Raw genomic sequence first — 13,489 nt, forward strand, 5'->3', positions numbered from 1 at the left:
AGACAACACTTAATTCTTTTTTTCAAAAGGAAAAGAAAGTCATGTCTTGGGAAGAAGGGAAATCAAATAAAAAATTTAATGCTGGGGAAGAAAGGCAAGAAATGCAGTTGCCATGGAAACCAGAGCATAAGTAGAAACTTTCCAGCAAAGAGCAGAAACTAAAAATGAAAAACCGGAGTGGAGAGACTTGGCAGATAGCCAGCAGCTTCCACCACCTTCTTTTCTCCTCGTAACTTGGTGAGATTTTCTTAGTCATCTTTGCCACATTTTGGAAGTGCTCTGTGCATTCAGAGAGTAAAGCTGGGCCTGTGGGTCGGTGTACCTCACAAGGGTGAGTGAATGACAACATTGCTTGAGATAAGGCAGGCTGTGCCAAAACCTACACTCTATGATTCAGCTTGGTGCCACTTCCACTGAAGAAGGGGAAAATTGTCTGGGAATGGGCATAAGGTCACAGTGGGTTCGGGATTTAACTTTGAGAGCGGAAGCTGCTTTGTCTAGTGGTCGCAAAACACTGAGCAAGTCCTTCTTGATTCTTACCTTTTTCAAACGAAGGCTCTCAGAGTGCATTGCAGCAGTAGGCAAGCATAAGTCTTGGTGAGCCTAATTACTTCTCTGATGCCTTTTTAGTAGGGAAAACCAATACCCTGAAGTCTGCTCCAAGTGCTGCTGTGACTCAGACAAGGCTGGGGCACGTTAACGCAGATCTCTGGTCCTCTGCTCTCATCTTGGAGTCACACACTACTCCTTGTCAAAGGCCTGCCTTAGGCACAGGACGTGTTTCATGCTGGGTTATTAGTCGCATCCGATGTATTTCTGAAAGCAGAGGCATATTGCAGACATTCAGTTCTATCTAGGACTCTGGGATTGTTTGTAGCTGGCATATTTAAGTCAGTTGTACGCAGTAAAGTAATATAGTCATTGGATTAGCAATTATTAAGTCCACATATGCTTTTTAGTGTGCCATGGAAAAAAGCAGGTTGAGAAAGCTGGGAAAGTTACCAGGCAGTGCTGTAAAACATTTGTTATAGCCAGGAACTGATTCGGGTGAAAGATCTTGAGCGTACCTAGGACCGTGTGTTGTTACAGATGGAAGTAATGAAACCTATAGCATTTAGATTTCATTTAGTCATATTCTTGAAATTAAGCACGGATGTAAGAGTTTTGCTAATTTGACCTCAGACTGCTCAGCATCTTACATAATTGACTCCTTTTTCATGAACAAAATAGAAAATGCAGTGCAAGCCAAAAAAACCCAGCTTTACCTCCTTGTACATGAAGTCTGGACAATCTTACCTCAGATACAGCACCATGAGTTATGAAACCTGCCTGTCTCTCAAGTTTATCACTAACAACAATCACAATAAGGCCTACGCATATTTAAATCTGCTGTTTTGCCACTGACTTTACTGCTGAACTGTACTGTAACTGTCTCACTTGGACTATTTCTTTGCCATGCATATGTCTCATTTAAATATTATTCCAAAATAGAAGGGTTTGTGGGGTTTTTTTTGTTGTTTTTTTTTTTAAAGTTGGAAGTGTTGAAGCCTTGAGTAACTAACTTACTTGGATACTTCACTGGGGTTTCCAAGTAAAACGGATGTAATCTTTTTTAATGTTCTTTAGCATCTGTGCCTGAAAATGACTATACAGCAATTGCAGAGTATGACCTTGTATTTATCTTCCTAGGCTATTTTTAATGCCAAAGGCAAAGTTTATTCAGCTAAAATAACAAGTATGAGAGGCCTGGCCATGGTGTTTCAGTTCCTGGTTTCGGGGAGGGGAGAGAAAAAAATTGTTCTCTAAGCTCCGCAAAAAGGATTTTTAAAGAGGAAAACAGATCTTGGGAGGAAACGTAACCCCATATATATTTGGTTAACGTGGGTTCTGGGGACCGATTTCCATGGCACTGGCGGGTTTTTTTCCGGGTAAAATACACACCTCCCGGAGCTCCGGGAGAGCAGGGGCCCAGCTGCGGTTTCAGCGGAGCCGGCGCCCTCCTTCCTGCGGGGGGCAGCAGAGCCGTGCGGAGACACCCGGCCCTGGACCCGGCCCCGGCTGCTGCCCCGGCCCCGGCCCTCGGCCTCGGCCCCGGCCTCTGCCCCGGCCTCGGCCCGGGCCCCGGTCCTGGACCCGCGGCCCCGGCTCCTGCCCCGGCCCCGGCCCCGGCCCTCGGCCTCGGCCCCGGTCCTGGACCCGGCTCCTGCCCCGGCCCCGACCCCGGCCCCGACCCCGGGCCATGGGCAGCCACGGCGCTGCCTTCCCTTGCCCGCCCCAGGGCCTGCCGATGGGGAGAGAAACACCGCGGAGAGCTTCTTAGAGGAAAACATGAACGTGCATTTGCTGGCTTAGAGGCACGGTAGTAATGAAGGAATTTACCTGGAAGGACAGCTTTGACCAGATGGAAGATCGTACGTCAGGCACTTTGCCTTGTTACAAAAGAATCTGGCCTGATAGAGAAAACTTCCCTCCAAGATGTTTTGGAACGCAGGTCTGTCCTCAGAACATAGCAGTATTCCGTTAGACTTAAAAGTGCTGACATGGCACTCGGTGTTTCTGGCATTTTCAGCTGAAAAGGCTTCCTCACCTCTTCCGTGTTCTTCTGTGCTCGGTGTATACAACAGATGTTTTTCTTGGGTGCTCAGCACAGGCTGTGACCCCTGCAGTTGTCTTTGTTTTATACAGCTTAATTTGAAACTTACCTAATTTCTGTTGAAATAGTCAAAGTATTGATGGACTCCAAGGGCTTAATTGTTACTTAGGAATGCTCAGAAAAGTTGAGACAAATTGAATAGAGGTGTACACTTAATGTATGCAAAGTGAAGCATAGACACCATTGGCGAAAGCTTCACAATAACCTGTATTATGTAGATTTATACACAGCTGTGTGTGTTATGAAGTTTATGAGTGACATGACCTAAACAAAAGAGCACTCCTGTTGCTGCCAGGATTAGATTCCAGATGACTCTGACTGTAACAAGATGCCCTCCATGTAGCATTGCCACATACTGTGTAAAGGTAACCATAGGCTACTTCACTGAATTGCAAAGAATGAGCATTTGCGGAAATTCCTATTCCTGATGTCTGTTTCGGCATTGCTGCTAAGTATTTTACCACTTCGGGTTTGTCAGTGTTTGCCAGACTGTCTTGTTTAGATGTAGATCTGGAGGAAATCTGTACCTCTGACCCTAATAAGTTCTGTTAGGAGCGAAAGTGCCTTTGTATAACAGGCTAAACAAGACCCTCCAAAATCCCTTCAATTCAAGGAGTTCTGGAGTCTGTTGCATTTAGCCTAATACAGCAAGTGTGGCCTTCCTGATCCCTGTGGGACTCTCTGAAGAAAGGAGAATCTGGCCTTTTCCAAGGCTGATCACTAACTGTCGCTCAACTGCCAAAACAAATACAGTGTCTGTAAATGTTCGCTACCCCACTTAGGATCATAGGGGTTTTGCGTTTTAGACTTGGCCAGCAAGAATCCCCTAATACTGGTGAGCCTGGACGCTCAACAGCTTTCTCAACATAGTATAAAGCGCACTAGCTTAGCCTAGGCACCAGACCTGCCAAACTGCTTAGTTTTGGGAATCGGTGCTGCCCAAGCTGTGGTGATGGTGGTATAATCAGTTCCAGAGATTTTCAAAGCTCAGAGTTGCAGAAACAGTAAAGGGGTATTTTTCAGCTAATGTCCTGACCTGAGAGGTCCTGCTGTCAGAATATTAATCTCAAGATCTTCCTCAAACATCTCTCTTATTGGGGGTTGGAACTGAATTTCAGAATGCAAAATGTGCTCTTCCCAGATTCTTCCCTGATCTCCTGCCCTACACCTTCCCTTAGCAGTTCTGTGTACACTGCTCTCCCTTGCCACCCTATCAACCTTAACAGTCTTTAAATAGTCTATAGACTCTGGGTGACGATTACCATATTGTTCCTCCCTCTGAAAGCTGCTCATGGCAGAAAAGACAAGAATGCATTGGAAATTACTTGCTCATATGTAGTTCATAGTCCAATTTTTAAATCATCTCCTGCTTCTGTCATTTGCCAAGTCCATCAAACCAATAACCTACCCAGTTACCTGCCCTGTCCTTCTCTTAGTGAGCTGCCTACATCACAAAAGGTACCCTTATATTTCAGAGAGATCTTGTCTGTTCCCTCATGAATGTAGGCATCAAAACAGATAGAGTAGTATGAATGCTGAAAATGGGCTGCACATAGAAGATCAATGTCCCTACTAAATTGTTATGTTGCTGTTTTTTTCTCGTCAAGGGGAATTCCCTTCATCCCCTTTCAGAAGAGCCTGTTAAGCTCAGCCAGTACCAAGCTCCCAACAAATGTCCTTTAATAGTTTCAGATTTCAGCTCCATGGCCTCTGACTGTATGTTCCTTTAATATGTTCACAACTCCTCTGGGAGAAGTAAGCCAGGAATAACCAATGCTTTCTCAAGCCAGGCCGCCTGCTTTACGGCACTCTGTGTTTCTTTTCCTGCCATATACGTACTTGCTCATCTCCACAGCTCACACTTCCTTATGCTTTTGCATTGCCTGTACTGAAATTAGGTGTTACCAGGCGTCTGAGAGGAGAGTGCTGCCTTCACTGCTTTCGATTTTGCTGGCTGAAGGAGGACAAAGGACTCTTAACATTTCTCTGCAGTCGCCTCTTGGCTTGGCATACTGTTCATTTCAATAATAAAGTGTTTCCTTTCATTCTCAAACAGTCAGGCCCCTGCCAGAGCCATAATTGTTCACAGATGACTCATTTTGGCTGCAGGATCAAAACGAGGGAAAAGTGCTGTTTGCACAGTCTTTGAAACGTACAGGATGGGAAGGGATGTTCACGCTTGATATTTGTACCATATGTTGTTTCTAAATTTTACTATAGACCCTTTACATTACAAAAGAGATTCTAGTCTTGTCCTGGGGATAATTTAGAAAGAAAAAGATAAGTCGAGTTTTGTGTTAGACTGAGATTAACAAAGACTGACTACGTGGTTTCAGCTGTGAAGCAGCAGCTTGCAGGGGCTGGCTGGGAGGCTGTGCCACGATGGACCGTCTAATGGGTCTCTTTCTGCTGTGATATATATATCTCTCTATGCATTGCTTAGGCGCTGCAGCCTCCATTGTGATTTTTATTGAAGTCACATTGAACTTTTCATTCTTTGTAGAATTTGTTTTGAAATCTCGCATTTTGAGTTGTAGCAGGTGTTTGCATTTTCTTCTGCGTACTGAAAATCTAATGAAGGTATGTAGAGTGCTTCTAATGAACAATCACAAGTATTGATCAGTTCATTGCTCTGTTTGGGTGTTAGCTCTCTTTTTAAAGAGTTACGTGTTTACTTCAGAAGGACCTGTTGTGAGGTTCAGCACAGAGGTCAAGAACCAAGTTCTTTTTTAGGGTGGAGAATAAGGAAATGGAATGATGATTCCTGCATTGCTGTTCATGAGCAAGTACGTGCTCTGTCAGTTAGAGGTATTATCTGAGTCTCCTAGGAAGATTGTTTTGAGGCCACCCACCCAACTATTTTAAATAAAACACCAAACAGGCATCAGAAAACTTTGCCTTCTTTGCATTAGTGTATCATTTTGACTAATGAATTCTACAAACCCTGCAAACCAGATCATCCAAGACTGCTGCCACATGGATGTACTAGGACCATGAAGACAAGCCATCATTGGAAAGCCCTTTGCAGGTGCTCGAAGGAAAGAGTTAGATGTGTGAACCCAGTAGAAGAGAGTATATTGGAAGAATAAAGGATATAAATTCCGTAGGAAGAGTTTTTGCTGTAGCTTTTTCCTTCTAAAAATATAGTGGGCCTATTAGCAGAATGGATATATATAGACTAGTTACTCTTGTGAGTGGAAGAGCTGTATGAATAACTAGGAAGATAAGCAGAAAAAATTCTATTTGAACTGATACTGCAATAGAAGAGCATTATGTCATCATTTGGCAGGAATAACTTTGTGCCTTTCTAGATGTTTTCTAACATTGTTATTCGGAGTGTCATTTATCAGATTATCAACCAGTTCTGTGCACAGAGCTTGTGAGGTCACTGAGGTAAAGACCTAGCAGTGTGATAATTTGCAGGGGTGGATCGTGTCTTGGTAGAGTTTGGGGACTGGAGATGTTAGTTGTTTTCACTGAGGTTCCACACTTAAAAACATCCCATCCCTGGTATTGCTTTTAGATTGTTTTTCATATTTCTGTTATTTTAAGGAAGGTCTTCACTTTCTGCAATTAGCTGAACTTGGACAATAACTTCTTTCAGACCAGCACTGCGGTATTGTGCCAGAAGAAAGACCATAAATTAAAATAAACCACCCTCACAATGATATTTAAAAATTGATTGCAGGATTTCCAGTTGGTTTTGTAAACCGGTCTTTAAAAACAATAGCTGTGTTTTCATTTTTTAACTTGTTAACAGAGTATTCTTTTAAAATAGATGGTGTTTTCTGTGATACACTGTCATGTAAGCCTGCTAAGGAACATGGCTAAAGAACATACTTGCCAAAATATTCCTTGGAAGGGTAATCTGATGCCAAAAAGCAAGTAAAACAAGCAACTATATTTGTAGTGTAGTTTGCAAATTATGTGGCAAGGAAAGGAAGAAAATAATCTGTCACATGAAAAATGAAGTTTGGATTGTGTGTATATAAATCAGTGATTTGTTATATGCACATAAGATCATTATCAGGCATTTCAACATGAATTGGAAGTGTCTAATCTATTAATTAATCAGGAAGTAAGTTTTACATAGCATGTGTAATCAAGTTAATCTTTCATTTCACTTGTCAACATAGACGCTGCTTTCAGTGTGATGTTATCATGAGATTAAATACCCCAAGTGTTGATTCATACTGCTGTGTAAATCTCATGTGTCCTTATATTGCACTTTGGAACAGCTACACATCCAGAGGTGAGCATAAAAGTGTCTGCTTCCCTTGGAGCAAACTGGATTCCTCAGATTAGGTAAATGTTGTTTGTGCACAAAGTGAGTTACTAGACTACTCTAACACCTGTAAAACCCTTTCCTTCTCCCCACCTTGAGTTAAAACAGAGTAGACTTCCATGCAAGGAAGGATAGTGATGCCCTGCAGCAACTTTCAGAAAGGTTGATCTTTTTTTTTCTGACCTGTTAGCACACTGCATTGAAAAGCCATTCTATTAGAACACACAATAAATACCTGAGAATTCTGCTAATAATAACTAATAAATTCAGCATAGGAAGTCAGTGATGCCAAACTTCTCTCAACTTGTTCCCTGCAGCAACACAACAGCACGTTTACTACTGAAATACAAAGTAAAAATATGTTTAGCAGCTGCTTTATTTTGTTATATGAATATTTTGATCAAGGTTAATGCAGAATACATAGTTTATTACAATAATTTAATATTACATCTAATAATTAGATTCCTAACCTAAAGGTAATGATTCTTTTTTATTTAAATTTGCAGATAGGAAAGAAAAGATGAGCATCTAATTCATGTCTGCATAGGTAGGGAGCAGCATGTGAATGTGTTCTTTGTATTAGCATTGATAACTAGTAATAATAACTGAATACCAGGATTCTACATGCAAGCTGCTTATTAGATGTTAGACTTCCCTCTTTGTTTCTGAAATTCTGTTCTTTCTTCCTCAATGGCACAGAGTAGTCTGCTAGCTCCTGCTTTCTGCAAGACATGACTGGCATTACTTGTCTTTTACGGTTTGTCTTCTGCATTACCTATTGCAATGTTTAAGTCTTCTTTGATCATAAAAATTCATCATCTAGGCTCCCTTTCACACAAAAGGTTGGACCAGATGATCTTTTGAGGTCCCTTCCAGCCTGGGCTATTCTGTGATTCTAGTCTATGATTCCTGTACCAAACAGGTTGTGTGTCTCTGCTACTTACCATGAATAATAGAGACTGCATCTGGTCAGGATGGATAGACGTCTTCAGAAGGACGAAATGACCAGAGTCGAATTTGGAAGGTGCAAACTTTGGGAGGCTGTGGTTGGTTTGATCTCTGGGAAGTGTGGAGCCATGCACCTTTAAGCTGTCTGAGAGTTGTCTTCCACAAGTTTTACTTCAAAGCTGTCTTAGAAAACACTGACTTTTCAGTCAGTTATCCTCCAACCATCTTTTTAATCTTACCCATTGAGCACATATTGAGTTCTCATCACTCACAGGAAATCTTACACACCTGCACAACAGTGAAAAGTTGGAGAGAAGGCAGCTCACAGAGCCAACATTCTTCTGGAAAGCAAGATAGATGAGCTGTTTAAAAGGTGGTTAAAAAAACAAGATAAGGACCTTTTATTTTTTAAATAAAATAAACAACAGCTTTCCTATGCTGTAATGTTTTTGTAATATGTTCCATTTTTTCCCCTCAAATTTTCAATGTGAGATATGCAGGATCTTGAATATCTTCCAGTTTATTTTTTCACAGTAAATAAGCCGATTTTCCCATTTTTACTGTACTAGAAAAGTGGTAGGGACTAATGTAAAAGTGCTTTTTATTTCCAACTGAAACAATAACAAAAAAATATTTTACAAACCAATTTTTTTTCTGACTATTTCATTTGAATAAAAGGGTTGGTTTTGAAATAATCATAATGGCAAAAAAAAAGTGCAAGGATAAAAAAAGCATTACCGTGTGGTAAATATCATGGTTAATATTAGCACAAATCTGGGAAAAAATTCCCATCATTGTGTGTTATTGTAAATAAAAAGTTTCTCAACAGTTGTATTACAAGACTGAAGTGAATCAGCTCGGGGGGATCCAGACAACTTTCTTCATTTTCCTGTTGACAAAAATCTCGTTGAGTCTCGAGCGCTACTGGTACACGGTACGTTTGGCGTCTGCTGCGTAGCTCCTCCTGCGCTGAGTGGGAACTAGCGCCAGTGTCGTCTGTCGGAGGGAATTCTTTATGGCAGGATCCTTCTGCTAAAAGGAAATGTGTTTGTTTTAGTCTGGCTGGCTAGGTGACCCCTGTAAATAGCACTGTTAGCTCAACTGTACTCAGAGAACGAGTAAAAGAGTTTCAATGAATACATTCAAGTTGGCTGCAAGTTGAGTTCACAGAAAGCCCCACGGGTCAGCTTGCAGAGGTCATAGCAGAGAACTGCTTTAATTTTGTCTTGGAGAAGGAAGTGGGAGATCTTTGGAAACCCAGACCTGAAGTAACTCTGTTAATCACTCAATGAATCATTGTTAACATTTTATTTTTATAATAAGTTTTTTTGTAAAGAATAATCAGGCTTAAACAAATATTTCTTCCCAGCAGCTACTCATGGAAGACACATGGTGCTAGGAAGTGTTGTACAGTTCCCATTTATGCTTGAGGAGCTTTGTTTGATGTGGGGTTTTGTACAAGATTTTTCTTTTTGGTATAGGAATTTTTGCTACACAATGGAGACTTTACACTCACGGGTTTTTTTCTCCTGGGTTGTGGAAGGCAGCAGGCTGTTTTGAGGCACAGGATGTTTGATCCTGGTAAAAGTTTCTTCTTCAATTTGTGTTGGACTCCCTGTGCTTAATTACTTCATCAGGTCTATGGAAATTATAGCACAAACCTTAAGATAGATTTTGACTTTCTAAACTTTCATTACCAGTCAGGTCATAAACCGAGTTATCTGAGTAGAGTATTCTTTATCATCAGAAATACACGTCAATAAATTTAGAGTAAGTTAACTGATTTTATTTTGGTCTCCCCCAGCTAGCTGAAAGCTGATTTGAAGAAGTTTATGTTCTTTAGCTCTATTGTTCTATTGGGAAGTAGTCAGGAAACATGTTCTGCTTTGAGGTCAGTCTGTGTGTTTCTTCCCTGTTCCCTTGCAGTACATGGCACAGGAAACATCTCCACTCAGGTTCTCAGACACACTGACTCTCCTTGGTGTTACTGTAACCTGCCCAGGGACTGAGCAGCCCTTCCTATGTGAATCACTTTGTGTGTTTTTCACAAAGCACTACACGTCCTTCCAGCACAATGAATAACATGTTTGTCGACCTCCTGTTTGCCTGTTCCACGCGGATTTGGAGCTGGTATGTTGTACCGAATTCCCACTGTCAAGAAGCTGCGTGCTGTATGCAGAAATCAAATGTGGTCCAAAACTCAGCTTGTTGATAAACTTGTTGGGAATTAGAGGTAGAATTCCTAGGCTCTATTTTTATTTCTCTTGCTTCCTTTTTTGTGTGTGATAGTCCACGAACTCTTTTATTTATATTTTAAAAATATATTATGACTAGTTCTTAAAATCAGGACATTATTTATTAGAAGCAAATAACTGACTTTCCTGCTTAACATCGGGCACATTCCTTTGTTGTTTGTTTTTTTTTTTTACCTAAGTGAAAAAGAGGAGGTTTGTATGTTTTAAGTCCATTAAAAAGCTGAACAAGTATTTGCAAAAGCATCTATCCTCTGTTGGATGAAAGACACTGTAGAAAATAAATTTATTATTATGCTTAATACTTATTCATCACAAGGGGATTGTCTTGAGAGAGCGAGGAAACTCCATTAATTCTTTGGGCAAGGACTAAGGGATCCGGGGTATACGCCTAGCTCTGCCCCAGCCTTCCCACGTGACCTTGTATAAATCACTCGGGGCTTCACTTCTCCATTCATGAAATGGGCATGGTAATTATTATGCCTGCGGTGTGTGCAATAGTGTGTGCATTTAGTTAGATCATAAGTACTGTGGAGAAGGAATCATCTCTTAATTGGTGGTGTATGCAGATCCCAAAACAATGTGACATTGATCTTTTTTTGCATCTCTGGGCACCGCCATAGTAAATATGTGGTAAACGTACTGACAGTAAACAACAGTAATTGTATGTAGGGAGCACTAATGCTAAAAGAATTCATGCCCTGATTTAACTTCTGTAAGACCTCCTGAACGCTTGTTTAATATTAAATTATTCAGATGCACATTCTTCCTCTTGCCTTTTTTATATGGCACTGCTTTTTCTACTCATTAATATCATTAAATATCTATATTATGTGTAATTACTACTTTCTATTTACATTTGGATTTCATCACCATACAGACAGCAAGAGTATTGCATGGTGTTTTGGTAGCTATGACACCATTCAATAAATGGAGAGCAATGAAATCTGAGCTTAAATTTAATGTAAATGTTTATTTCTCATTTTGATCCCAAATCTGTGTACCACCTTGTTGCAAGGCTATCAAAAAGTTGCTACATTCCACCTAAGGTGGTAAGGAAATTAATTTGCCTACGCGCAGTCTTAAAATAATCATTGTTTTCCATTAAAATATTAAGAAGAAGTAGTTTACTTTTAATTGTGTGTATGAAACTTTCTTTTTTAGGTCTTCAAACAAGTATGTCACTGAAGATTTTGGTGTGGGTACAGCTGAATTAAAAGTTAAGTTATCCTTACACAAAGGAAATTACCTTCCTCTCTGGCTCTGCATATGAGCTTATGTATCTCTGGTAGCCTTGAGGCATTAAGCCTGGAAATCTTCCAGCTTCATAGTATGCTGAACTGAAGACTGCGATGGACTTGTAAGCAAATTCAAGCAGGCACATCTTGAGAGTGTCTAGGATCACTGGCAAGAACACTGTTATATTTCTCTTCTGTGTTAAAAGACAGATATTTTGTAGAGATTATTCCCTTATTCCTTTTGCCTCGGATTGTGAAATGAATATAATCATTCTTCAGAGGTAGTGTAGTTAGTGACAGGGAAATCTGGGTTGCGATCGGATTTTTGTCAACTTCTCAATGATCTGTCTGCAGTTCATTGATCTAATGCAAACTAGAAATTAAGCTGATATCCACCACTCCTCCCTTTACTGGCCAAGGCAAAACCTTTTCTTGTTTGTTTGTTTTAACTTTTGAAAGCCTCAGTTCAGTTCTTTGTGGAAAAAGTATGGGAAACTGAAATGAAATCACTACAGCTGCTGTCTTCCAGAAGGTAGTCTAAATTCAGAGGCCATTAATTACATGTGTGGACAAATCAGTGTATCCTCATACCTGTACAAATAGAGCTTTTGGGGCCAGGCTGGGCCCCACTGACAGAGCACGGAAACTTTCACTTTCAGAATAAGGAATTCAAGTTCCTTGCCATAAAATCAGAGGGAGTTAAGAGGAATGATTGTTTCCCTCTAAAGCCCTTTGGGAAAGCAAGAGGTTTAATGGTAGGAGCTGCCTTGGGAATGTGCATTCTGAAGTACAGTCATTATTTTCCCAGCACAAAGCAATAAACAAATGATAAAAAAGGCAAGTGTTAGCCGCTGGGGAGGCATGGCTTCTGTCGGCCTCCCTGGACCAAGCAGCCCCGCTATAGCTGAGCAAAGCCTCAGGCAACAGCCTGCTTCTTTTGATGTCAAAGCAAACAAGCCAATGTTTGTGTAGCTCTCCATCTCAGAACTTATTTTGGTGCTAATTTAAAATTTATTCACATGCTGTTAGTTTTGGTAAAGGAGTGAAATAAATCCAGTTTTAAGAAGGCTTAATGGCAGGATAACAGAAGTAGATGACAGGGTATGCCAGGTCAGCTGTGGGTGCTCTGATTTTCCTTTAAAGCTCAACAGTATATCAGACTGGATATTTTACTGAGATGTCACAGTTTGGTAGATATTTAATTTCATGGGTTAGGTTTGTGTTCGGTGTTGGGGAGGAGGAGTTTACACCCCCAAAATCACTGCTATGTTTGGCTCCATTTGCTCCTCTTACTGAGAGATTCAGCAGAGCCCATGACTGAACCCATCTTGCTTTTTGGAGGGAACAGCCAGACTGATGTGTTATTTTAGAGATAGAGATTTTAATGTTGTCAACTTCCCTCCAGAGCACTTAATATATCTAACGTTTGCAAGTGATAGATTCTGCTATACACAAAAGAGTGTTTGTATCAGGATGTGGCTTTCAAAAAGAAAAAAGAAAGAAAAAAGAGCAGTGCTGGATTAATTGGAAAGGTCCAGACCAGTCACATTCCCTCCCAGATGGGTCATTCATTTTGTTCCTTGCTGCTGCGTAGCATCTGAACTCAAAGCCTTCAAAAACGTTGTTGAAGTGAGAGAGACAGAGGCAAGCTGGCAAAACTTGAACAAAACTCCCAGGCGTTTATGCTTTTATAGTGAGGCTGCTTTCTCTTGTCACGATAGTTTATAGTCCCCCATTAACTTCTCCTGTTTTATGGTCACCTGTATGAATGTTTCTGAAAGTACCAGGTTGATTAAAACTAAAAATCCCTAAACATGGAACAGATGCTTAAGTACCTGTAGGTGAATGCACAGACTGTGGGCCCATCGTCCGGTATCTCCTGATTGTTTCCACCTGCTCGCAGAGGCTGGGGAGATCAGCAGTGCCTGTGTCTCGCTGCATCCCAGGTGGATTGAGGATGAGTCACCTGGCTCCAATTAAGCAAAACCAAAGCACGTGAACCTTCACCTTTTAGATTGTCTGAATTTGGGTGAGCTTTTTAAATGGTTTTGTTTAAACTTTCATTTCCATCAGTGCCTTTTTTTGCTGTTGGGAATGACTAAAGGAGAAATAA

The sequence above is a fragment of the Buteo buteo genome, chromosome 23 (genome assembly GCF_964188355.1).
Source record: "Buteo buteo chromosome 23, bButBut1.hap1.1, whole genome shotgun sequence".
In the NCBI taxonomy this organism is placed as follows: Eukaryota; Metazoa; Chordata; class Aves; order Accipitriformes; family Accipitridae; genus Buteo; species Buteo buteo.